The sequence below is a fragment of the Macrotis lagotis genome, chromosome 1 (genome assembly GCF_037893015.1).
Source record: "Macrotis lagotis isolate mMagLag1 chromosome 1, bilby.v1.9.chrom.fasta, whole genome shotgun sequence".
Lineage (NCBI taxonomy): Eukaryota > Metazoa > Chordata > Mammalia > Peramelemorphia > Peramelidae > Macrotis > Macrotis lagotis.
This window is the reverse complement of record NC_133658.1, coordinates 240,173,720-240,201,507: the sequence shown is the minus strand read 5'-3', so window position 1 is coordinate 240,201,507 and position 27,788 is coordinate 240,173,720. Positions and strand designations below refer to the sequence as shown.

At 37.2% G+C, this 27,788-nt stretch overlaps 1 protein-coding gene and 1 long non-coding RNA gene across 7 annotated transcripts in view; one reads left to right on the top strand and one right to left on the bottom strand.

Moving 5' to 3' along the window:
- The window catches only part of MAPRE3 (microtubule associated protein RP/EB family member 3), a 94,899-nt gene that overhangs the window by 25,128 nt on the left and 41,983 nt on the right, over window positions 1-27,788 (top strand). For 2 of the 6 annotated variants that reach the window (XM_074209889.1, XM_074209890.1), the window contains exon 1: window positions 22,637-27,788. The exons of 1 other annotated variant lie outside the window; for it this stretch is intronic. The gene's annotated coding sequence lies outside the window, so the exon portion shown is untranslated. Of the gene's footprint in view, window positions 1-22,635 lie in introns of those variants that run through there. 3 more of the 6 variants (XM_074209891.1, XM_074209888.1, XM_074209893.1) reach the window with 3 other exon arrangements.
- Window positions 381-26,826, bottom strand: LOC141504711 (uncharacterized). Its single transcript, XR_012473460.1, has 3 exons — window positions 26,674-26,826; window positions 22,615-22,786; window positions 381-568 (listed from the first exon to the last, which is right to left on the bottom strand). It is a non-coding gene; the product is annotated as an uncharacterized LOC141504711 (long non-coding RNA).

The following is a 27,788-nucleotide window of genomic DNA, read 5'->3' as shown; positions in this document are numbered from 1 at the left end:
CTTTACAATTATTAACTCATTTAGTCCTCAAGGTGCTATTATTACTACCCCCATTTTGCAGATTAGGAAACTAAAGCAAATAGGTTAAGTGATTTGCCCAGGGTCTGGTGTCTCAGACCACATTTGAATTCAGGTCTTCCTGATTCCATTGTGCCAACTATGTGAACTAGCTTGCCCAACAGTGATTGTTTAATCATTGAAGCTTTTGTTGTCTCAGTGAAGAAATTGTATTGTATTAAACTGGTTTTAATTTCTTAATGCACCACAAAAAAACTATTAGAAACATTACCTAAACTTAACTGGTTTCTTGGGTAGGCTTCTCTATGTGTAGACAAGGGAGAAAAGGATTCATTATGACTTTCTTACCATCAGGTTGAGTATCAGGAATATCTGGAAATCAGCAGTCTTATTTCAGCCTGTTGTTGACTCACCACTGTAAAAAAGGCATTGGACTCCACAGTGTCTCAATTTCTCTCTATAAAATAGAGTTATTACCTTCTTCCATTGTCTGTGCATGCACTCAGGTTTAGAAGCACTCAGATGAAAGACAAAGAAAAATTAAGTGTCCCTGCAGGAAAGTAGAAAGGGAAAAAAACAAGATGGAAAAGTTTGGGAGAGCAGTGTTCTCCTAATTTTGCAATGGGAAGGGACCTTTCTGAAACTCAGTTCTCTTTGACCTTGTTGTTACTGTAAATAACAACATATATGTGTGTACATATATACACATATACCAAGTATATTATTTGTATTTGTATCTTATATAATAACATATTAACCATAAATGTAGGTATATTTGTAGACATATATACACATATACATATATAGTTTTAAAATTACAAAGTACGTATATAGTTGGGCTTTTTTAGGTTTGTTTGTTTTGTTTGCAAGGCAAATGGCGTTAAGTGGCTTGCCCAAGGCCACACAGCTAGGTAATTATTAAGTGTCTGAAACCGGATTTGAACCCAGGTACTCCTGACTCCAAGGCTGGTGCCTTATCCACCAGGCCACCTAGCCGCCCCTGTATATAGTTTTAAAATTACAAAGTACTGCATATATTCTTTGTTTCTCCTCACATTAGCCCAGTGAATTGTGTTATAAGTATAATTCCCATTTTTTAGATGAATAAATTGAGGTTAAGTTTGGTTTTTTTTTTTTTTTTTGCAAGGCAAACGGGGTTAAATGGCTTGCCCAAGGCCACACAGCTAGGTAATTATTAAGTGTCTGAGACCGGATTTGAACCCCCAGGTACTCCTGACTCCAAGGCCGGTGCTTTATCCACTACGCCACCTAGCCGCCCCTAGTTTTGGGTTTTTTTGCAAGGCAATGGGGTTAAGTGGCTTGCCCAAGGCCACACAGCTAGGTAATTATTAAGTGTCTGAGGCCGAATTTGAACTCAGGTACTCCTGACTCCAGGGCTGGTGCTCTATCTACTGCGCCACCTAGCTGCCCCATACTTCTCAATAATCTTAAGAAAGAATAATGTAATTCAGGTGCCAAGAAACTAAAATTGAATGATTGTGTCAACAGAAACAGAAAAACAATAGAATGTAACTATCATTCCCTTTTAGTGATGAAAAGAAGCATTGAGGTGGCATAATGTATAAACCCTTGGCTTGGAGTTAGGAAAATCTGAATGTGAATCCCATAGCATATGCTTGCTAGCAGCATGATCTTGGGCATATTAACCTGCAGGCCAGCCTCAGTTTCCTCATTTGTGAAAAAGAATATTAATCGCACCCATCTCACCAAATTATTGTGAGAATCAAATCAAAGATGTAAAGTGCTTTGCAAACCTTGAAGCCCAGATATACCATATTTCCCCATGTATAAGACACTCCCATGTGTAAGGTGCACCTTAATTTTGGGGCCCGAAATTTGAAAAAAAAATGTATTATGTAAAGTTATTGAACTCAAGTTTTATTCATCATGAAATTCAAGGACCTTCTGCTCATAGCTTTCAGACATCTCTTGGGCAAGTCTGGTGCATGGACACATGCTTGATCCATTGTGTTTCGTGAACCTGAGGCACCATTTGTGTCCTTTAAAATCAGTAGCTTCTTTTTTTATCAGCAATTCTTCTTGCTTCATGCTGAACCATCTTTGTGGACACAGGAATTCCAATTGCCCTCTGCTCTTCGATCCATATCTTCAGTTCCCTCTCTAAATCTGACTTGCTTCTCATGGCCTTTTTCTGCTGTGGTGTTTTCAGTAGGGTTTCTTCTTCTCCAAGTCAGTCTCAGATTGTTTTTTCAGTTGGAGGAGGACCAAACTGATGTTCAGCAGCAAGGTTGCCATTCACTTTTGCAAACTGGATCACTTTTAACTTGAATTCAGCACTGGACAAAAATCTTTTCTGAGTAATTTCTGGGCAGAATATGGCAAAACATAACCATATATATATATATATATATATATATATATATATATATATATATATATACACACACACACACATACAGGTAACAAATGCTAAATGAACACAAAGACAACAAGCATGAAAAAAAGCAGGAAAAGCAAGTAAAAAAATCTACAACCACAGTATAAGACGCTCCCAGTTTTTAGACTCCAAATTTTTTGAAAAGGGGTGCACCTTATACTGGGGAAATACAGTAAATGTTGGGCATTATTATTACAAATATCCCAACAGATGGGGCAGCTAGGTGGTGCAATGAATAGAGCCTATCTGGCCTCATATACTTAATTACCTGTGTGACCTTGGACAAGTCACTTAACCCCATTGTCTTGCCAAAAAAATATTAAAAAATAAAACAAATATCCCAACAGCTAAGACTTTTCAGTTCTTGAATGTCAATTAACTAGAATAGCAAAAAATTGACCTTAATCCATATGCATTTGTAAAAACTAATGAGACTGTTTCTCTTCTGCTACTATTTCTTCAAAGCCCAGGATATTTATGGGCTTTCTGAAAACTAGAATTTTACTTCCAAAGATTAACATCTTTTTGCCAAATCAGGGAATCTTTCCTCAATCTTCATCTTCAGTCAGTTCTCCATAGTTCAATATATATACAGGGAATCCAGGAAACAGAAGTGACATGTTACAATAACTTCAACTCAGCCCTCATTGCTACAAGACAAACTTTTTTATACTATCCTAACTCACTATCTCACCACAGTGACTTTTCTAAACCTTTTCATTCCACCTACCATAACTTTTCCTCTGTAACCCCCCCATCATCTCAGTGAGAATATTGCTTCATATTTTACTGAAAAAACTTAGACTATTCACTAAGAGCTTTCTCTTCTCCCCTCTTCCTCATCTCCTTCCAAAGAGTCAACAGGTACTTTAGGACAGGGTGACTAACAAAAGACCAGGTAAGGCTGCTTGGGAAACAGAGACAGACAGAGGAAGATCAGCAGAGCTGACTGGGTCAGAAAGTGGACTGACTGCCCCTAGTTGGGGTGCATTTAAGTCAAGTCCAGTAGCCCCAAAAGGAGCAGTACTCTCCAGACCATCAGTCCTACTTCTAAACTAGTTTCTTTAGCTATAATCCTAGGAAGCAACCCTCTGGAGATAGAACTTGACAAGTTCTTCTCCAGGTGTGGTAGCCCCATTTCAGCATATAGTTACAAATCACAACAAATGGGGCTCTATCACCAGTGGCCCTATGTCTTCACCACTGGATTCCATTGATAATATAGAAAAGAGTGCCTCACCTAAATACAGTTCATTTGCAAGTCAAGACATCACTCTCTTGATGTCATTGGTACTCTTTGAGAATGAAGGACAAACAACACCACCACCAAGTGGGCAGACATGGATATGTTGTAGTCTGCATCATTCAAAGGAACATTTACATTGATTTACATTGATGCTCAGTCATCCAGTTTTACTAGAATATGGAATGCTAATAGAAGATATTATAAGCTTGGGTTGATATCAGACAATGGAGGCATTAAATGTCTGACTTAGTTTGTATTTTATCCTCTAAGATGCTAGGGAGACACTGAAAGTTTGGTTTTTTTTTTTTTTTTGGTCAGGGAGTAATAAATTTGACACTATCTTAGGATGATTATTTTGGTAGTTTTGTAAAGGATAGAAAGGGAAAAGACTGGAGGTAGGAAGACTCAATTAGGAGGTTGATATGTTCATCCAGGTCAGAAGTGATAAGATTTTTTTTTTAGGTTTTTGCAAAGCAAATGGGGTTAAGTGACTTGCCCAAGGCCACACAACTAGGTAATTATAAGTGTCTGAGACTGGATTTGAATCCAGGTACTCCTGACTCCAGAGCCAGTGCTTTATCCACTGTGCTACCTAGCCGCCCCATAAGTGATAAGATTTTGAATTAAGATGATGGTGATGTTAGAGGAGAGATGGATACAAGAAATGCTGTAAAAATAGACTCAAAATGGCTTGGCAGTGAATTACATATGAGAGATGCAGAAGAGGGAAGAGTCAATATATGACTCTAAAGCTTTAAGCCTAGATAACTAGGAAGATTGTGATACCATGAAAAATGGAAAATAAAATAGCAAAGTTGGAAGAAAAAAAAAAGCAGGGTTAGGAACAAAGTTGAAAAGTTTCAACCATGCAGAATTTAAGTTGATATCTAGATCATGATGCCTGCCAGACCATCAGAAATGCAGGAATGGATTTCAGCAGAGAGATTAGGGTTGGATACCTAAAATTTAGGAGGCTCCTTTATAGAAGAGATGATAGAGTTCATGGGAGCAAACTAATCACCCAAGAAAAGACTATAGAGTGAAGAGAGAAGAACGCCCAAGTCAGAACATTGGAGACACCCACATTTAGTGAAAGAGAGATGAACAGAAGAATAAGGGAAAGATCAATATCATAGAAGTCAGGAAAAGACATCAGATATCATATTTAAGTTGTAACCTTTCAGAAAGTAATTCCAGCAAAATAGACAACCATCATCTGGGGAATAACTGAACAAATTAAGAATGTGAATGTAGTTGAATTTTATTGTATCATAAGAAGTGAGCAATATGATAAGAGTCAGAAAAATATGGAAAGACTTATATGAACTTATGCAGAGTAAAGTGAACAAGCCCCATAAGAATACTTTATTCAATGACCATGATAATGTAGTGAGAAATACCTCTGAAAGACCTTAGAAATTTGACTAAAACAGAATCCAATATCACTTCATTAGACTTTATAAGAAGAGCTACCTTTGAAACTAGTGATAAAAGAACCAGTCATTCATTCAATATGGTCAATATTTTGGTTTTATTTTGCTTGACTATACATAGTTGTCATAATGGAGGACTTGAAGGAGTGAGTAGAGAAAGGGTGGACAGTGACAAATAATAAAAAAGACCATCAATGACATTTTAAAAGTTGCACAGAGGGAAAGGGGTATTTGAAGGTATAAAAAATAGAGAACTGTTGCCCTAGTTGAACTTTATTATTTATGAAAATTCATTTGTTTGTTTACTTAGTTACAACCAAGATATTATTTGGCAGAAGTGCACAGTTTTTTATATGTCAGAATTAAAGAAAGGTGTTTGTTTTTTTTAAGGATAAAGGAGACTTTAATGACATGCTTAAGCTAGTAGATAGAGGTGGGGGATTAAAAGTGAAAGTGGGAATACTTGATGGGATAAATACCCAGAGGAGGATGATCTTGTTCAGAGCCTTAACAAGGGATTTCCTATTGATGAGGTTCCCCAAATATTCCTAATCATTGATGATATAGAATTAATCCCATTATGTCCTGGAAAATATCAAGCTTCCTTAGTAGAATCTAGTCATTTGAAAGAGATTAGTCTAATCATTTATCCTGGAATAACAAAGTGAATGAGGAATTCATGTTGCCCAGAATACAACATGCATTTGTAAAACAGTCCATTGCGTGTGTGTGTGTGTGTGTGTATGTGTGTGTGTGTATACATACATATATATATATATATATATATATATATATATATATATATATATACATGTATATATGTATATATGTGTATGTGTAACTAGCACTACAGATAAATAGTGCCCTGTGCTGAGAAAAAGATTCCATTGAAGATACTACCCTCCCCTTTTGATAGTCTCAAACTATTCACTGCCACAAAAGCCCATGATAGCATTTTTCTAGAAAAACAGGAAACATTAGCATCTCACAGGAATGAAAGTTATAGATAGCCCAAAGTACAATCGAAAAGTGCACAATGGACAAAATTAGGACTTGTGGCACAAACTATATAATCAAAGAAAGATGGAGAGGACCACAGGTTTACAGTTTTAAGTGCTACATAGTATTCCAGAAGCATTACAAAAACCAAAAATCTCTAGCCCTCTTTTCCTTCTATTCCTGTTCTGCTAATTTCCAGCCCTGGGTAATTCCCACAAAAGTAAATTCTCTATAGATGATTTATAGAAAGATATGTTTGAATTACCCTGTTAAGAAGGCATGGATAGGTTGTAATCTAGACTTTGTATTTACTAGGGATCTTATATATACCTGTTCTCTTACACCTTTTAAAATGTAAGCTCCTTGAAGGCAGAGATTGTTCACTATTTTTCTTTATTACCCTAGTCCTTAATATAGTGTCTGGCACATAGCAAATGCTTCATAAATCATAAGATCTTAGAATTAGATCCAAAAAGAACCTTAAAGAAAGAATTTTAGAGATCTAGACCAACCTCCTCATTTTAGAGTTAAGAAAGGCCAAGAGAGGTTGAGTGACTTGGCCAGGCCACAGAGCTACTAAGTGGGTAAAGCAGGATTCAAGTTCAAATCTTTCTGACTCCCTGTCCAGAATATCCATTGTACAGCACAACTGCTTTATTTGAAAGAATACCCATATAGATGACACTGCAGAGCCACACGATTAACAAATAGTTGTAAGATAGTTAATTATTCTGATGGATAAGGATAGTTTTGAGAGTGACAGGAAGTATGTCTGAGTTGAGCTGCCCTGTGGATAGATGAGCATCTGAAGCTCAGCTAATCAATCATCAGACTTTCAAAAATAAGAAGTCATGCAATACTCTGACAACACCTTGCAGGATTGTATTTGTATAGAAAGGAACCAGAGGAAGCATTTGCCTAGTCTTTTTGGACTTGGAGGTAGGGTCTGAATGTTCACACAGATACACACACAGGCAGATACATACACAGACACACAGATACACCTGAGATGCTGGAGTCATATAACCATATACCTACACAGATTGTGCAGCTTTGGAATTTTTTTTTTTTTTTTTTTGTGAGTGTTAAGGTTTCTGATAATCTAAGAATTCAGCTATCCTTCCTATAGGAAAGTTCTGTGTGGTAAACTATTTGAGATAATATTTCTTTTTTTTTTTGTAAGGCAATGCGGTTAAGTGGCTTGCCCAAGGCCACACAGTTAGGTGATTATCAAGTGTCTAAGGCCGGATTTGAACTCAGGTTCTTCTGACTCCAGGGCCGATATTCTATCATCTGCGCCACCTAGCTGCCCCGAGATAATATTTCTAACTATGTAACTGTGGCTGTGGGCTTCTTCATCCCTCTAACGATTCTATCATCCTTGGTGACTTAAGTATTTGTACTTATAACCTGTTTTATCCTGGCCTCTCCATCCCTCAAGCTTTTTAGCTTCTATGACCTATGTCACTATTCTGTTCATCTATCCAGGGTAGTCATCACACCTTCAACACCATCACTAATAATTGTGCCATTTCTATAATTATTAAACTATGAAATTCATCTCTCTTAATTTCTATCTCTTGTTCGTTCACATACGGCACTCTCTTATTCCTCACTGAGACCAGTTCCCTTTATCTCTCCCTATTTAAATTCATCACCTCTTTCTTCCTTTCCTCAAATATCATTTTGACTATTATAAGATATTTCAGTAATCTTCTACCTTTGAATCTCTAGCCCTCTTGTCCTTCTATTCCTATTCTGCTAATTTCCAGCCCTAGGTAATTCCCACAATCTTATTTTCTACTCCTACTAGGTTAACCAAATGCACCTAAAACTATCGACTAGGTGTACCAAGTGACTATGTGATTCATGTGCAACTGTGCCCCTCAAAGCTGAATGATAATTATTTTATTCACCTCTGATTGACTTGTATCACATTCCCCATAACAACTGTTTTAATCTCTCTTAAACCACCTACTTCAATCAATATTTACTGAGAGTCAGTCACAATGCTCAGCACTGGAAATAAAAAAAGTAAAAGAACCCTTGCCTTCAGGATATTATGATTTCATTGAGGAGAGGTAATATATACATACCCACCAGTACACACCCTACTCTCTCTCATAGCAAATCTAACTCATTACTTTAAGGAGAAAATTGTGGTCATCAGTTATATTCTCCTTTTCCCTTCCTTCTGTTACCAGAAGTTAAAGTGACTCTCCTTATCTCAGTAAGGCAGGAATAGTGAAAAGACAAAGGTGCAAAACTAGGGTTGGACAAACTACAACTATAGACCAAATTCTGCCCCACAATTTGCTTAGCCTGTTTTTAGTTTTATTGTATTTAAAAGTATAAAAACTATCCTGAGCTACCTAAAACCAGGCAGATGATTGGGATTTGGCCCTCAAGCAATAGTTTGCTGGCCCCTGGGTTAGAATATAAGAGTATAGTCTCCTTTTGCTGGATCTTCATCCAGATCATGCCCCCTAACCCTGAGAATCCCCAAGGCATTGTCCTGGGTCCTCTTCTTTACTTTTCTTGGTGTTCTCATCAAATTCCATGAGTTCAACTTTCATTTTTATGCACATGATTCCTAGATCTAAATACCCTAAAATAGGGATGCATTCTCTCTCCAACTCTAGCTTTGTATCTGAATTAGGAAGTTAGGTGGTATAGTAGTTTAAGAATCAGGAAGACCTGAGTTTAACTAACTAGCTGGGTTACCCTGGGCAAGTCACAGTTTCCTCTACTATAGACTGGGAATAATCTTAGCACCCATCTCCCAGAGTTGTTGTAAAGATAAAATGAGATAAAATTTGTAAAGTATTTATCATAGTTCCTGGCACATAGTTGGTTAATAAATACTCATTTCCTTCCCTTCTTTTAAATATCTAATAGAATGTCCTGATGTATGGATGGCTAGGTGGCACAGTGGATGGAGCACCAGCCCAGCAGTCAGGAGTACCTGAGTTCAAATCCGGCCTCAGACACTTAATAATTACCTAGCTGTGTGGCCTTAGGCAAGCCACTTAACCCACTGCCTTGCAAAAAAAAATGTCCTGATGACATCTCAATCTCAGCATTTCTGAAAAAGAATTTATTATCTTTCCTATCAAATCCTCTGCCCTTTCAAAATTTCCTATTACTGTCGAGGGGCCATCATCCAACTTGGCATCTGGGTTAGCAACTTCATTGTTATCTTTGACTCTATTCTCAATTCAGTAGAGATTTCCAAACTGTCATTCTTAATCTTCATAACATCTCTCATATATGCCCATCTCTTCTCTTGACACTGCCACCACCTAATAAGGCCTCATCACCTTCCGCCTGGACTGTTACCTTAGCCTTCTAATTGTTCTTTCTTCCTTAAGTCATGCCCCATGACAGTCCATTGTTGTCTACACAACTGTCAGGGTGATTTAGCTTTCTAAAGCTCAGATAGGATCATGTCATTTCCCTACTTGATAAAACTCCAGTGGCTCCCTGTTACCTCCAGAATTCAATATATCTTGTTTGGCTTTTAAAGCCCTTCACAATCTGGCTCTTTTCTACTTTCTAATACTCTAATACTTTGCTTCCCTACACATATTTTTTGATTTACTGATAGCAGTGCCCTTTCTGTTCCTCTAACAGGATATACTAAATCTCAACTAGGAGCCTTTTAACTGTCTGGGACCTTTGCCTGGATTGCTTTCCTTCTTCCCCTCCACTTCCTTGCTTCTTGCCTTCTCTTAATATCCTTAATATCCTCTGCTCTAGTCACACCTTTAGCTGGAGGCCTTTCCCACTCTCCACCCCCTTCCTTTTAGAGATTTATCCTCTATTTGTCCACTAAAAATGTGAGCTCCCTGAGGGGAGCTTTGTATTCTCTTTGTATTTCCAACACTTAGCATGGTGTTTTATATGTGGAAATCACTTAAATGCTGTTGGCTTCCAAAACTGCTAGAGAGCAATGGGCCTAAAGGCAGGAAGACCCGAGTCAAATTTTTACTAAATGTTTGACCCTACCTTTGTCTGCCTCAGTTTGTTCACCAGTAAAATGGGAACAGTCTCCCTCCAAGGGTTGTTGTGAGGACCAAATGAAATCATACTTGTGAAATACACAGTACCTGAAGCATGATTTGTGCTTAATAAAGGCTTATTCCCTTTTCTTCCCATAACTAATCTTTACCTTTAATTTTAAATGCCACAAAAGACCAATTCTTTGGTAAATCCAATGCACCTTTCCAGTCTCCATCCTGATTGATCTTTTTTTTATTTAGGGTTTTTTGCAAGGCAAACAGGGTTAAGTGGCTTGCCCAAAGCCACACAGCTAGGTAATTATTAAGTGTCTGAGACCAGATTTGAACCCAGGTACTCCTGACTCCAGGGCAGGTGCTTTATCCACTACACCACCTAGCCGCCCCTGATTGATCTTTCAACAGCATTTGTTGCTGTTAAACAACCCTTTCTTACTAATCCTCTCCTTCCTTGGCTTCTTCGATTCTACTATCTACTCTTCAGGCTCCACTTATTCTTCAGCCTTCAGATACTTCTAACAAGAACTGTGTTAAAACTGTGTGCTTCCTGTGTGCATGCTCCTTGATAAGTAAGCCCTGGCAATACAGAAATGACAAATAAAAGGAATGCTGTTACCTGCATAGACCTTACAACATCATAGATACAGTTAAAGGATGATAGATCACAGAACATGAAAATAAGAAAGGACTGATCCTGAAGCAGCTCATTAACTGGGAACTGACAGTTCACCCTCACTTCACTTCTGTTCATTGCCCCTCATGTTATCCCTTAGGAAAACAGCCTACTCCTTCCTCTCTACCTCCTGGCTCCCCTGAGGACCCAGTTAAAATCCCATCTTCCTCACTATAGAAAGCCTTTCCCAGCTCCCCTTAGTGCTAGTGCCTTCTCCAGTATGTCCTATATGTGTCCTGGTTGCATAGAGTATTGCCTCTTGTCTCCCTCATTAGGTTGGGGCTTCAAAGCACAGGTCTGGTTTTGCCCTTCCTTGTATGCCCAGTGCTCAATGCCTGGCATGGAATAGGTGCTTAACAAACATACAGAACATTCCTTTAAATATTTGAAGCCCTTGATCATGTCCATCTAGATCTCCAAACTTAACATTTCCTACTTCTTTCAAGGTTTTCTCCCATGATTTCAAGATCTCAGCTGGTAAACAAGCAATTGATGGAAGTACTTATTATATTCCAAGCATTGTAGTCTCCCTCCTCTGAACACTTTTCAGCTTCTTGGTATGTAAAATGTAGCCTCCAGAACAAAATGCAGTCCGACTAAAGCAGAGCACAGCAGCCTTGGTCCCTGCTTCTCCATGTGGCCAAAGATCACATTCTTGCGTTGGGCTGCCCTATTACATTCTTGAATCATACTGAATCCTCTAAAACTCCCAAGATCATTTTCAAGCAAGGAGCCATGCCTCACCTATCTTGTACTTGTAGAGTTTATTTTTTTTATAACTAAATCTAAGATCACATTTATCCCAGTTAAATTGCATTTTATTTGATTCAAATAAATTTTCTAATCTTTCAAGATATTTTGGATCCTAAATCTATAATCCCACCTATTAACCATTCCTCCAAGCCTTGTATCTCTGAAAATTTCGTAAACATGCCATCTATGCTGATATCCTAATCATTGGTGATGGTAGTGAGAGTTGAGAAAAAGGAACATGTACAAGAATATTGTGGAAATAGGGAGCAAGTGATGGGATGTGGAGAATATATGTGAAGACAAGAGTCAAAGATGATTCTTAGGTTACAAAGCCCAGGAACTGAGAGCTTGAACAAGGGAGGAAGAAAGATAAAGGATTCAGTTCTGGATTTAACGAGTTCCAAAATATTGATGGGCAACCAAGGCTAGAATACCTATCAGACAAATAGGAATGTAAGACTAGAACTCAGAGGAGAATTTGGGGTTGAATACTTAATATTTGTTGGGAATCAAATGCACAGAGGTAAATAATTGAAACCATGAAAATGAATGAGCTCATCAAGGGAGACATAAAATAAGAGAACTAAAAACAGAGCTTTGAATAAGAATTTATATATTTAGGGAGCCAAAAGTTGGAGATAAACTAGAGGAAATGGAAAAGGAGTGATCAGAGAGAGACAGGATAACCAAGAGATTACAGTGTCACCAAAGCTGATAGAATATAAAAAAGAGGCGATAGTAGGGGCAAATACTATGGGGGAAACATGGAGGATAAGACTTAGGAAAGGTCATTGGATTTGTCAATTAAGAGATCTTTATTACCCTTAAAGATCAGTTTCAGTAGACTGGAAATAGAAGTAATACTGTAGAGGTTTAAGGAATGCATGGGTGTTGGGGAAGCAGAGGCAGCAAATGTAAATAACTTCTGAAAGTTTGGCAGCAAAGGGAAGAGTAAATGATAGCAGAGGATAGTGGAGACAGAAGCTTTTTTTTTTTTAACTTGACGTTGTTTGTAGTCAGAGAACTCAAAAAAGAGAGAGATTGAAGATGAGAGAGAGATTGAAGATGAGAGAGAGAGTGTGATCAGTGGAGGAAGAAGGGGAATGTAATTAAAGGCACAACTAAGGTTTGGCCTTGACAAGAAATAAGGTTACCTCATCTTTGACACTAGAGAAAAGGAGGAATAAATTGAAGACAAAAAAGTTTTGAGGTATGAAAGAGGGAAAATGAGGACACTCAGCCACTCTCAGTGTAGGAAATAAGAACATTCACAGAGAGTGGTATATAACACTTGAGTAGAGATTTTAAGCAGAGGAGAGATTTAAAATAGTTGTGATGAAGAGTATGATTGGTATTAAATGAGGAATGAATTTTTAAAATGGCTATTAAAGCTTGTAAGGGTCCAGTTGACTCTTTCTAATGAACTTAGAATGATTTTTGTGACTTCCTTCAGCAACACTCAGAAATTTAGGATTAGGAGCAAAGATGACTGATAGGAGTAACATAGGATTATCAGTAGAATGACTAGGATTTTCCTATGGTTTCAATGATGACCTCTGTGAGGCTAATATAAAACCCCAAACCAATCCCTCTTCCCTCTTCCCTTTCCTTTAGCTAGTTTCAGCATCTCAAACTCAATATTTGGCTCTTTTCTCTTCATTTCTCCCTCCATCAGTTCAGTTTTTTAATATGTCTGAAGTTTATCCTTGTTGTGGCTTTAACATACACCTAGATTATTGTAATAGACTCTTTTTTTTTAAGTTTTTGCAAGGCAATGGGGGTTAAGTGGCTGGCCCAAGGCCACACAGCTAGGTAATTATTAAGTGTCTGAGGTCGGATTTGAACTCAGATACTCCTGACTCCAGGGCCGGTGCTCTATCCACTGCGCCTCCTAGCTACCCCTGTAATAGACTCTTTTTTAAATTTATTTATTAAAGATTTTATTTGAGTTTTACAATTTTTCCAGATCTTACTTCCCTCCCCCTCACCCCCACGGAAAGCAATCTGTCAGTCTTTTATTTATTCTTATTTTGTACAAATAATGCTTTTTTATACATTACTAAAATATTCTTGTTTAAGATTAAACATAATACCCCCCCCCCAAGAAAATATAGACCAGCATAATAGACTCTTAACTAGACTCTCTGTTTCTCATTTCATATTTTACATGGCCATATTTTACATGGCCATATTTTACATGGCCATCAAAATCATATTCTTAATGCATACCTTCTCCCTGGTTAAGAAACCTTTAGTAGTTTCCCATTGCCTCTAAGATAGAATACAAAGGTGTTAACATGACATTGAAGGCATTACCCAATTTGTCTGTAATTATTTCACATTGCTTCATGTTCTTTGGGTATATCTGATGCTTACTCCTAGGCACTATCCCAAGAACCTACCCCTAGGTTTACCCCTAAGTTTAGCTTAACCACAAGTTTCATAGAATTGTGAAGCTGGAAGACAGCTAGTAGTTCTCTAGGCTAGCCTATATCTAAACAAAAATCCCTTCTGGGTCATTCTTAACAGATGGCTAGTACTCATTCTTAGAAAATGTTTCCTTATATCAAACTGAAATCTGCCTTTTAGCAATTTGCATCCATTATTTCTACCTTCTGAAGATAAATAGAACAGATCTGAGCCCTTTTCTTTACATTGGAGGACAGCTATGAAATTGCCACCAAATTGCCTCTTCTTCAGGTTGTACTTTTCTAATTATTATTTTTATTTATTTAAGGCAATGGGATTAAGAGTGACTTGCCCAAGGTCACACAGCTAGGCAATTATTAAATGAGGTCAGTTTTGAATTTGGGTCCTCCTGACTCGAGAGCCAGTGCTCTATCACTGCACCACCTAGCTGCCCCCTTCTCTTAATTATTTTAAATAAATCTTATGTGGCATGGTTGCAGCTTTCTGCTTATATTTGATTTTTGTCACTATCGTTCTTAAAATTTTGTTCCCAGAACTGAATACACTCTTTCAGATGTGGTCTTATTAATTAAGTCATAGGATAGTAGACCTATCATGTGTCTTAATACTAGATATGGGACAGCTAGGTGGCACAGTAGATAGATAACTAGACCTAGAATCAGGAAGTCAGGAAGACTGAGTTCAAATTTGACCTCAGACACCCTGGACAAATCACTTAACCCTGTATGTCTTAGTTACACCATCTAATGAGTTGGGGAAAGAAATGGCAAACTACTTTCCAGTACTTTGCCAAGAAAACCTTGAACAGGATCTGGAAGAATTCAACACAACTACCGAGCAACAAAAGGTATTGGATGAAATACCTTTTTAAAATGTTGACTGAGATTGAATTAGATTTCTTGCTGTTTTGTCTTACTGTTTGATTCACATTGAATTTGTGAATTAAAACCCCTAGGTCTTTTTCACATCAACTCCTCCATCTTCTACTTTTAGAGTTCATTTTTTGAATGACTTTATATTTATTCCAGTCAAGTTTTAATCCTTTAGATTTATCATTCTAACTTGTTAATTTTGGATCCTGACACTTATCTGGTTTGTTAGCTATCCCTTCCAGCTGTGTCATCTGTAGACTAATATGCTACCCCAACCTTCATTGAAGCTGATAAAAATATTGAAAACAGCCAAGAACAGATCACTCTTCATACTTCACTAGACACCTTTGTCTAGATTCACATTGATCCATTAATAACTTCTTTGTGGGTCTGGTCATTCAACCAGGTCTGAATCTCTCAAGCCCATATCTTTCCATGCCATGGGAGACCTTGTCAGATGCTTTACTGAAAATTAGATGTGCATTGTGTTTATCTAAATCTTTTCTATTTCTGAAAACTAGTTTGTTTCAGCTTTAGTTATCCTATCAAAGAAGAAAATTGGATTAGTCTGACATAACCTTTTTTTTAACTAGCTCATTGTGATCGCTTCTTCCCTTCCTAAATGCTCACATCTTTTTATAAGACATTCTAGAATTTTTCCAGGAATCCAGATCACATTTAATGGCTTATGAAGTCTGAATAATACACATTTCCCTTTGAAAAATTGGGACATTTTCCCATCTCTAGTCCTTTGAAACCTCATCGATCTTATACAGTTTTCAGTGATCATCAACAGCAAGTTAGCATTCAGTAACTCAGCAAACAGTTAATCTGAACCTGGTAAATGGAACTGATTAAGGACAACTGGGTGTTCTTATGCTGCCTCCTTATTTGATCCTGTTATTCAACTCCCTATAACTATTTGTTCCATCCTTCCTAGTATAAAGATCATCCTCTTTAGGAGAGAAAATAGAAGACAAATGAAAATTAACAGATGACCGTTTTTCTCTGTCTTATTATCATCATACCATCCACTCCTGATCAGACTTCCTATATCCCTTCTTTGAATTTTCCATTGCTTCTAATATGACTAAAAAATCCTTTTTGTTCTCTTAACGTTTTTTGTACTACTTTCAGATCATTCTGTGACTTAGCACCCTATTTTTGAGGACAATTACTGTTTTGTAATTCATTCTCTATTTTGTTCCCATTTCCCTCTTCTATACATGTGTAAGGGGAAACCATTTAGTCTGGGTTGGAATGTGAATTTTCCTTAATCACAGAGTGTCTAACTTGACTGGATAAGACTCATATTTGAAGATTTACTTAATAAGGGTTATATAATCAAGGCCGGACATACAGTCCTTATTTGGGCCTAAAAGCAACTACTGTTATATAAATTGTTTATACACGTCTCTGATTTGGCATGATGCCAAGTTTGTTCTAGGCCCCTATAAAAGTCCATTTTTTTCTGAAATATTTGATGTAGTTCTGTAGCTTCAGAGGTTTCTTCAATGCAAGTTGTTTGTAGAGATTTCCTTTTTCTGTTGAAATGTCTTACTAGAAAATGAGGTAGGAGGTAGATCATTCAGACAGGAACTTGTGGTGGGAACAGGCTTGCTAGCTTGCAGCATGGAGCAGGCAATGGTGGACATGAAGCAAACCAGGAACTTGGGAAACTGATAAGCAAACTTGGTCTGGTCAGATAGATTTATGTGTGGACTTGACCCTGTAGCCTCCCACTGCCAAGTCCATACAATAAAAGGTATCCTCCTCAGCTTTCCTTTGGTCTCTCTGAATAAAAAACCTGCAAAACACTTAGAATGGAATTTGTTTGAAATATCCAGCTCCCTTCCATTAGATAAGGATTTCTATTTGTTTTTGAGCTAGAAGTTTTGATAGGATTCTATTTGATTTACAATTGGCTCAAGTTGGCAGAATTTGCCACACATTAAGATTTTTCCATACAACATAAAAAAGGAAGGAAGAAGTTTTTATACAATATAGACAAAAACAGTAAAACTTTTGGCAGCCAGCCAATGAGATTTCACATAGATGACATGGTTTTACAAACACAATTCTCTCAAATCTTATAACATGTACTAAAAAAAATCCTACTGACAAGAATTCCACTTAAGCTGAAGAGTAAATGTTTACAAACAATAGGATTTTCTCTCTGCTCATCCAGGATGTCTCTTATCTCAAAGTTTGTTGATCAAGGTACTAACATTGTGATACTGACACAGGTGAAGTCAACATTTTTAGGAGACAGACCTTACATACACATTGCATTTTATAACCCTTAGTTAAAGGTTAAGAGACAAACTTCTAATTGCTTAAGAAATATAAATTCCGGGGCAGCTAGGTGGCATAGTGGATAAAGCACCAGCCTTGGAGTCAGGAGTACCTGGGTTCAAATCTGGTCTCAGACACTTAATAATTACCTAGCTGTGTGACCTTGGGCAAGCCACTTAACCCTATCTGCCTTGCAAAAAAAAAAAAAACTAAAAAGGAAAAAAAAGAAATATAAATTCCATCCTAATATCAGGTTATACATTTGGCATTGATCAACCAGAGCAGTTTTTCTGTCTTTCAAGAATGACTTTCCATCTCATACACAATTTGAAAGCCATCCTTTGAGATGTCCATATGAATAGATCTTATAGACAAAACCTTTTCCTTTTGATCTATTTAAAAAAGAACAGGCCTGTGGGGAGATAAATATTTCTGAACCTACCTTCCTCAGGAGAATTGTTTTCTTTTTTTAATTGGAACTATAGAGATCAAGAAATATTAATAAACTATTTAAGGATATGAGAGTAGACATTTCCCCCATTTTGATCATGACAGACTTTGCCCTTCACAGATCAATTATAAATTTTAGGAAAATAATGGGGAAATCATATCAGTGGAATTTCAGACTTTTCTGAGAACCATGGGCAAGTAAAATCTACAACAATAAGTAAAACAATCACAAATAAAAATTACAGAGATTCAAAAGAAAGGGGTAATCTTGAATATATATATATATATATATCATATATATATGGATAGATAGATAAAAGCACACAGTAGCAAGGAAAGGTTTCAAGTCCCATTTTTTTCTGAAACACTTGATGTAGTTCTGTAGCTTCAGAGGTTTCTTCAATGCAAGTTGTTTGTAGAGATTTCCTTTTTCTGTTGAAATGTCTTACTAGAAAATGAAATTCTGAAAACCCTTAGATCTTTATGATTTACAATTTGATCTGATATTCACAGAAAATTCAGTTACATACAAAAAATTACAATCATCATTTCGTTAGTCCCCCATTTGGAGAATGCTTTCCACTTTAACAATTAGACTTTCATAATGGTTATGCCAAATTACACATTGAGATGACTATTTCAAATTTAGATAAATACAGGCCAAAATTACTTAAATTTCTAAACTTGATTCTAATATTGTCTGACACGATTATAGCAATTTACCATAAAAATCAGAGACATATAAGAAAGGACAGTGGTACCTTATGTATTTTAGGTGTCTGTTCCAGGTGGATAGTGTAGGATAACCAAGTCTCTAGCCAAAATTCTCCTTCCAGGTGAGAGACATTTTTTCCGAAAATGCCACATTCATGGGAACTGAGTTAGGAAGAAATCCAGTCTCAGATCAACCTGAAAACCGTTTCTCCCACTCTCTTACCCTGAACAAATTGTTTTCACCTGTAAACTTCAACCCTCTTGTGTTTCTTTCTAATGGCTTCTATAGACTGTGGCTTACCAGTCTTTTCCTTTGATACCTGGATTTCACACTTAAAATAGGAAGTCAATTTCAGCCCCATGTCATTTTTATAGCAATTTCCTATAATCAGACAGAGATTCATCTTTAAACTTCACAAACTAAAGGATCAGAAATCATGTCATATTTTGATTATGATCATATAGTGGTAACAATTACAAAAATGTTAATCATGTTGAACAAGTGCCAAATTATAACAAAAAGTCTGAAACAAAACATAGGAACAAAATTTTCTTTAAGATTCTCCATTAATTTGCTTCAACACGTATATGTAAAAGCACTCGGATGTTCTGAATTAACAGTGTGTGTGTGTGTGTGTGTGTGTGTGTGTGTGTATGTATATGTATATACATGTACATATATACACACACACACATATACACATATACATATTGCAGGACAATTGGAAAAAGAAAACAAGAGAAAGAAAAACATTTTTAAAATATAATAACCCCAACTAAGAACTATATAGTTGAGAACATTATTCATAATATGTTTGATTATTACAGAATATCTACTACCATATTTTAAATGTACAAACTACTGTTACAAAATTTTACTATCAGTCATACTGAATCTTATGTCACTATCACTTCATCACCCTGCCCCCTTCAGTCAAAGGAGCACATAATATCACCTGCAGATTAAAAGAGAAAGAGAAGGGGCCACTAGGTGGCACAGTGGATAAAGCACTGCCCTGGAGGCAGGAGTACCTGGGTTCAAATCCGGTCTCAGACACTTAATAATTACCTAGCTGTGTGGCCTTGGGCAAGCCACTTGACCCCATTTGCCTTGCAAAAACATTAAAAAAAAGACATCACATAATTAACCCATTCATTGGCGATTAAGTTAATTAAAATGACTAAAATCAGGTAGCTAAAATTGTTAAATGCCCATCAGACTTCTTTACAGAAAAATTCTTGATAAGGATTTATGACTTGATGGTTCCAAAAATCCTTTCTCTTTATAATTACAAGATTTTCTTTGTACTTAACAGCCTTATGAAATTCATGAGTCAAATGTCAAAGACTATGGTTACAATAAACAATAATAATACATAAGAAATTTAGTTTTCCTTCATATTGTTTGTTAATGATACAATTCTAAACTACCAATTAGTGAGCAATATTTCTTAATGTTAGAATATTTATGAATATCACAATATCATAATTCAAATTATGTATTTTCCAACAAAAAATTTCTTAAGTTAAACAATAACTTAATAATGTACAGAAAATCAATCCATGTATGGTTATCTCATTAAAAAGGTGATCATATAGTTTTAATACATTTCTTAATTTATATAATCCTATTACTTTTTCCTTCAGAAACTAAGTTTTAGATTAAATCAACCCAAAATCTGGACTTCTAGGTCCTTAATATATACATGTAAGTTACAGGTATTCCTCTCTCCCTTTATTATTATTTAAAAAGAAAACCAAAAACTTTTCTTTCTGCAGTGTCTGAGTAACAGTATTAGAATAAGATTTTTCAGCTTCCATTCTTTATTCTGAAATCAACACTTATTTTTATGAGAACTAACCAAACCAGCACTGTTTAGAGATACAATTTTAGTAGATCAAAGATCATGCACTGGCATCTTGCTTTGTGAGGTTTTAGGGGTTCTAGCCTAGACCTCCCAAATCCCCCCAAAAGGTCCAGTGACCTCTTCTTTGATCTCCAGGCCCAGAGGCAACTAAAGAAGAGCTGCTGGGGGAGCAACACAGAGAGACCTTTAATCTAAATTATTATTATTAGTTTTTTAAGCATGCTAATTAAGACCTGTCAAAAATAATTTTAGGCACAATTTTAATTTCTTCTAGGTCCCTTACATGGAAAATTTGTCAAATCAATAAATAAAACCCTGCTAAGTCAATTAGACCAGGAAGGGAATAGAAAAATAAGGAAAAATAGAAACCCCTTTTCCCCCAAAAAAAATGATTTTCAGGAAAATCTGTCCTTTTGGCACCAAATCATGAGTTTTTGGAAAAGAAAAAGATCCAATTTTGAAAAGGGAGAATGGAAAGAAGATTGGCCAATCAGAACACAGAGACATGACAGCAGGCCTGACCATACAAAGACAGCTGAGAGCTTCCCTCTTCCTGTAATTTAACACAAACACATATACTAGAGGGTAGACAAACACTACCCAAGACAAGGGGGTGACAGGCCTCAGCACCCTCCCCAGCAAACAAAAAAAACAAAACAAAACACCATAAGTGACAAATCTCCAACAAAACAGAGGTTAAAAAATCCAGAGAAACATTCCACTTCCAAACAATTGAGTTGAGCCTTATTACATATTCCAAAGCATATTACATATATTTAAAAAAAAATAAGTCTATCCACACAGATTGCTCACCTTCCCATTTGAAAGCAGAGATGTATTTACTGCTAGAAAAAACAGCTATGGAAAGATAGCCATTGCATTGCTCAGCCACAGTGAATACTGCAGCAGAGGGAGGACTGGACACCCCAGCACAGGGAGGCAGGACAGTTGCTGAAACTGGTTCTGTCCAAGAGGAGCAGAAAGAGGAGTTTTAAAAACTTGGAAGGACTTCTTAATTTCTGCTTTTTAATATTTTCTAGAAAGGACCTATGCTGTTAGTTCTGATGTCCAGGCTTTTTGCAATTATTATAAACCCTGGCTGCCTGATCCTCAGACTGCTTCCTAGGGCCTCCCAGCTGCTTGAACTGCAGAATCAGTACCTTATTTTGCTTTTCCCTTATAATTTCCTCTTTTCTTGGAGATATTTTTCTGTTTGCTCTATTAAATTTTGACTCAATTTCTGAGCTGATATTGAGGAGTTTATCTTGCCAGCGAGGCTCACTTACCTTAATATTCCTAGACAGGATAGGCTGTAGATTGTTAGCAAAATAAGAAAGAAACTGAGTCTGACCTCCTTCCTTATCATGCTTCATCCTGAATTTGCATCAAAGGCTTCTGCTAATCTATCAAAATATTGAAACACTGTTTCATCTTCCTTCTGAACTATAGTTTTAATTTTTGAAAGTTTTACATCAGATACAGCCTGTGCTCCATCCTCAGGTTGAACAGCCCGAGGACATGGTGTGTTTATTACTTGAGAGGATGGATTCCCACTAATTCAGGTTTCAGGTCTCTATTTGGAGCCGGAGAACAGGTAAATGAGATAAGAGGGTAAGGAGAGTGAATAACCAAGGAAGAGGGAGGATACGGATAAGGAACCAAATCAGCAGAGGGCTGAAAGAATGAGTTAGGAACAATGCTCACAGCCTGCTCTGGTGGCTCAGGAGATCTCAGAGAACTCTGCTGGAGGAGAATCAGGGGAAAAGGTTTTTGAAGAGATTTTTCTTCTAGCTCTAAATGAGGTCTCAGATTTCTTTTCTCTTTCTAACATTTGCATTCTTTTTTTTTTTTTTTTAACATTTGGCTAGTTTTTAAAATTAGCTTTGTCTTAAGATAATTAACTTTAGTCCTGTCAAATGAACCCCACCTAGGCCAACTTAATTGGGCGTCATCATTAGTTAATTTTTGCCACTTCTGGCAAGATATGTGATCATCAGAATTGTAATTTTTAGTCATATAAAAAGCCGGAGTTCTCTCTACCGGAGCTCTGATCTTAGATTTAGTTTATCCCATATTTTCAATAGTCAATTAGCAATAGCCATACACAAAAACTACACACCAGAAAAAGAACTAAACATGCAATATACACTAGACATGAGATTCCAGGCAAATATTCCTTTATGTTTTTATCAAACCAAAAAACACCAGAGATCTAACCACCGAGTTCTTAACAACCAAGATACCTCCTTAGATTCTAGAAATAAAGCCTTAACCATCCCCCTTTGGCCAGGATCCAAAACCAATCAGGCAGCAATTTGTCTATTTAAAAGTCTCAGTAACAATCCCAGAGAACTTCACTTCATAAAATGACATAGTTCACACAACTAGGGCAAAATTTGAGTTGGGGGGGGGGGGGGGGACTCACCTTTAGACAAGCCACTTTGTTCCAGGTTCAAATGTCTTGGTTTGGTTTGGTTTTGTTTTTCCTTAGGGATCCCTTTGATGAGTTGTCCAGAGGAAAAGTTTTTCCTTTTTCAAATTCAAGCCTAGATCTGAAGTCATGGCACCATTTAATGTTAACCATTATTTTCCTTTAGCTAAAACAAAAAACAGAGTTATTTTTATAAATGAAGTTTAATTCTCTAGGATTTTACCAAACCCATAGGTGGATGACATTCTTTCAAATGCCAACATCTTCCCAACATTTTGGGGAGTTTTTATACAACTTAGACAAAAGCAGTAAAACTTTTCTCTCTGCTCATCCAGGATGTCTCTTATCTCAAAGTTTGTTGATCAAGGTACTAACATTGTGATACTGACACAGGTGAAGTCAACATTTTTAGGAGACTGCATTTTATAACCCTTAGTTAAAGGTTAAGGAGACAAACTTCTAATTAGAAATATATTGCTTAAGAAATATAAATTCCATCCTGATATCATGTTATACATTTGTCATTGATCAACCAGAGCAGTTTTCCTGTCTTTCAAGAATGACTTTCCATCTAATACATAACTTGAAAGCCATCCTTTGAGATACCCATTTGAATAGATCTTATAGACAAAACCTTTTCCCTTTGACCTATTTTAAAAAAAGAACAGGCCTGTGGGGAGACAGAGATAAACATTTCTGAACCTACCTTCCTCAGGAGAATTTTCTTTTTTTAATCGGAACTCTAGAGATCAAGAAATATAAATAAGCTATTTAAGGATATGAGAATAGACAGAAGGGAGGAAGGAAAAAGGAAAAAAAATTATTCCTTTTTATAATCTTAAATGAGTTGTCTATATACATTTACATGAGATTTTAGATAGTTTTCTTTCTCAGAAATTGTCAACAGAATTTCAGCCTTGTCATCATGAGTTTCCCTTGAAAACTTTTAGGCTATGGAATCCTATTTAACCTTTCTCTAAAACTCAAGTCCAGTTTACCCAAAATTCCCATAATTTCTATTTTAACAGTGCTTAAGGAAAAGTACTTGGCATATAATTAATATAATTAACAAATTTTTTTTGACTTGACTTCTTTACTGGTCGAATCAGTTCCAGAATACCAGTTTCCTTTATTGTTTTTGGTATTTTTGAAGAATTAAAGTATCATTAAAGGACATTTTTAAATGCATTCACTTCTTTACAAATGGATGCAATACATTATTCTTGCTCTATCTCCGTGAATGAATGAAAAGGCATTTATTAAGCACTTACTATGTGGAAAAAACTAAGGATAGAAATTGAAAAAAGATAGTCCCTGTGATCTAGAAGCTCGCAGCATTAGATAAGAGGTTTCATTTGCAAGTTAAATGAGCCCCTGCTGCTTCCAGGCACTTCTCAGCCTTCCTATCCTACTCTCCACAGGTGCTATTATAGACTTTTCCTTCCTCCTCAATCCTCCCATGGCTCCCCTTCCCTCCACTCTCTCCTTATATTTTGCAGAAAAAAAATGAGGCCATTCACTCTGAGTTTTCTCTCTTTCTCATCTCCTGTCTCTCAGATGTCTTCTGCCATTTTCTCCTCCTTCACCCATCTCAAGAATGGGCTATTTTCTTGTTCAATTGATCCCATTACAACCCATATCCTCCAAAAGATTGACTTTGCTGTTAGCCCACTCTTATCATTTATCTTCAGTCTCTTTATCTCCCAATCCCTATGCCAAATCCAATAATCTTTTCTCAGTCCTCATTTCTCCTTGAATTTTCTGTGGTTTCTGAAACAGTTGATCACTCTTCTTTTTTTTGAGCAAGGCAATGGGGTTAAGTGGTTTGCCCAAAGTCACACAGCTAGGTAATTATTAAGTGTCTGAGGCCGGATTTGAACTCAGGTACTCCCGCCTCCAGGGTTGGTGCTCTATCCACTGTACCACCTGGTTGTGCTCTGTCTCTGACACTTTTCTTCTCTCTAGTTTTTCAAAACTCCACTCTCTCCTAGTTCTCCTACCTGTTAGACAATTCATCTGTTTCCTTTGCTGGATCTATATCCATATCACTCCATCTAACAGTAGATGTCCCACAGAGTTCTGTGCTGGACCCTCTTCTCCTTCTGTAATATATTGCATTTGGTGACCTCATCAGCTTCCATGGATTTAATTACAACCTTTACACTGATGATTCTCAAATCCATCTTGCCTCAAACTCTCTGCTGACCTCCAATCTCCACATGCCTCTCAGAGTTATTCTGGTAGCAGGACCGGTTGTCTGGAAATGCCCTTCTTACTTCTGGGACATTTGGTTTATTTTGCCATTGATGGCAGTTGGTCATTGGTTGATAATGGGGTTGGCAAAGTATGTGGACCCCTTCTCCACAATGATTGTTCCTCTTAATAATGACTGAAAGACCTGAGCAAGGTGCAGGATTGGTGAAGGACCCTGTTATTGCAAGAATTTGTGTTTGGAGTACTGGGATGTCTTCGCTTCAGGTCTGAGGGGAGATGGTGATTGAGGTGGTGGCCTTTTTGCTTTGCCTGGCACATGCTTCCTCAGGATGTTTTTGTTGCTCCATGTGATCACTTTCTTGAACTGATCATACCTGTTTCTCCCTTCTGAGTGTGTGATAGTTATATTTGGTTCTGCTTCTTCCATTAATCTTCATCCAGATGTTTCCTATCATGATCCAACCACACTTGGTTCACCTTAGCCATCTTCTAACCTTTCAATACCAGGGCTGTCTCCCACCTTACTTTCTTCCCCATTGAATTGTAATCAAATCAAGTCAGAAAACCTGAGTTTAAATGCAGCTTCAGATGTTTACTAGTTGTTTGACCCGGGGAAAGTCACTCGATTTCTCTGCCTGCTTCATTTTCTTTGTAATATGGGGGGGAATAAAAGCCCCCTACCTCCCAAGGTAATTGTGAGAATAAAGTGAGCCAATATTTGTAAAGTGCTTCACAAACTTTAAAGTGCTATATGATAGTAACTACCATCACTTCTGGAAAGGGCACATCCTTCATCATTCCCCTGACTTCCCTGACCACTCCCCTATTTATTATTGCTTCTTTTTCTCCCCCACCTTCGGCTCTGCTTCTTGATTACCTGTGAAACTGTGGCCTCAGGTCCTCATCTGTAAAATGAGAGGAGTGGACTAGGTGGCTTCTAAACTCCCTTCCAACTCTAGAACTATGATTCCATGATCCCTTTGGTTTCCAGACTTCCTCACAGAGTATAACTTCTTAATACTACCTATTTTATCCTGTTTCTTTGGACTAAGTCGTTCCCTCTTGGTGCCATATGTCAGTGAAATCTATTGTTAACTGATTTGCCTTCCCCCAGGTTATTAGACATATTTGATACAATTAGGCATTTATTGAGGCCATGGATTTTTATTGCTGGTTGTTTTCTTGCATTTTTGTTTCCTGTGGCTTTCTAACTATCCACTTCTACGTTTCTTCCTGCTGTTATAATACTCTCTATGTTATTTGGGCTTAGTAGATGTGTAGAAACAGTAATTTCCCTCCTCCTTCCTTTTTAGCTCAGTCCTTTTGATTAGATTAGTGAGCCACTAGACCAAAATATTTTGCCAACCCTTGTAGGCTATATTATTTGCCTTAGGCAAGAGTTTATTATGTCCACATTTTAAGCTATAGTTCAAAAATCTAAATCTTATCATCATACAACTGGTCATTTGTAAGATCTGTTTTTTCTGAAGTTTTTACTTTTGATCAGTGTTATAAATGAATGAAAAGAAAAACCTGCTAGAGTGAGAGAAAATTGTACATTTTATTCACGAACCTTGTAGTATACATCTTACAAGATACAGGTACCTCACTCCTAGGCATGAGGCACAAGTTAGTCCTCAAAGTCAGGTAATTTATGGTCTTCAGAAACTCCCCTCCTTCTTGGATGTTCATAAACTCTCAGAGTTTGAGTTACAATCTAAGAGGTCCACCCATTCCATGACATGCCCCTAATTTGATCCCCCCCACACATCATACAGTGCATGATATGCTAATGGACCCCAGTCTTCACAGGGGTTGTGTGGGTTAATATTCAGTTACCTAATTCCGTAGACTCAGTAGCATTAGGTCAAGATCTTGACCGTTTGAGAACCAGTTTGGGGTTTGGTATCCCTGGAATGGATTAGGAAAACTCTTCCAGTCTTGTGATTGGATGGGTCATTCCCCCTTTGTAATGGATTCCCTAAGGGCTCCCCTCTGCATCCTGTGAAGACCAACACCCTACATTCCTCACAGTCACTAAAGAAACCACAGTTGTATCACTATTCCTGACCTTAACCAATCTCTGCTTCCCTTCACCCAGATCACTCACTTTGACAACTATTTTGATTCAAGATACACCAGCCTCCTTCCCATTGAGTAGATCACCAAAAATATCCTACTTCAATGAAAGCATTCCAAAGACATTTTTATGTTCAGTGAGTGTAAAGTGCTGCCCAAACCTTCTTCCACTATCTCTCCCCAAGTCTTACATTACTGACAGACTGGACCACAAGAAGTTCCCATGCCTCATCTTGCTTTCTCCTTATTCTATATATATATATATATATCTGTGTACCCCCATCATCTATGCCTACAATGTACTCCCTTTGTATCTCTGCCATTTGAACCACGTATCTTTTTTAAAGGTTCAACTCAGGTTTTTGTCTTCCATGAAACTTTCCCTGATTGCTGCCTCCTAGCACTACTTCCCACCACCTGCTATTGCCTCTGGTTTATTATAGTTCTTTCTAGACCTCTCTTTTGTACTTGTAACTTTCTATTTTGTATCACCTTCTTCACCACCATTCTTAATATTCCTTTATCAATAAACTCTGTCCTTGAGGACAAGAAAACATGTCATTTTTCACCTTGGTATCCCCAGCAGTTAGCAAAGGTGCTTAATAATTGTGTGTTCAATTGAATTATGATATCACAAAAAGAAAAGTGACCTCAGAAATTTATTCCATCCTCCTAGTTACAAGTAGTTTAAACATAAACCTTCTAAGATAGGTAACTGTTTTCTAACCTCAGTGGCAGCTCTCATGCTTCTTAGCTGGTGTCATCTCAGTTCTCCACCAGCTCACACATAGTAGAGCCCTAGCAGGGGAACAGGGGAGGAAACCATCAACACCTTCAGCAGTATACTGGTGGGCATGGACCCTGCTATCCCTAAG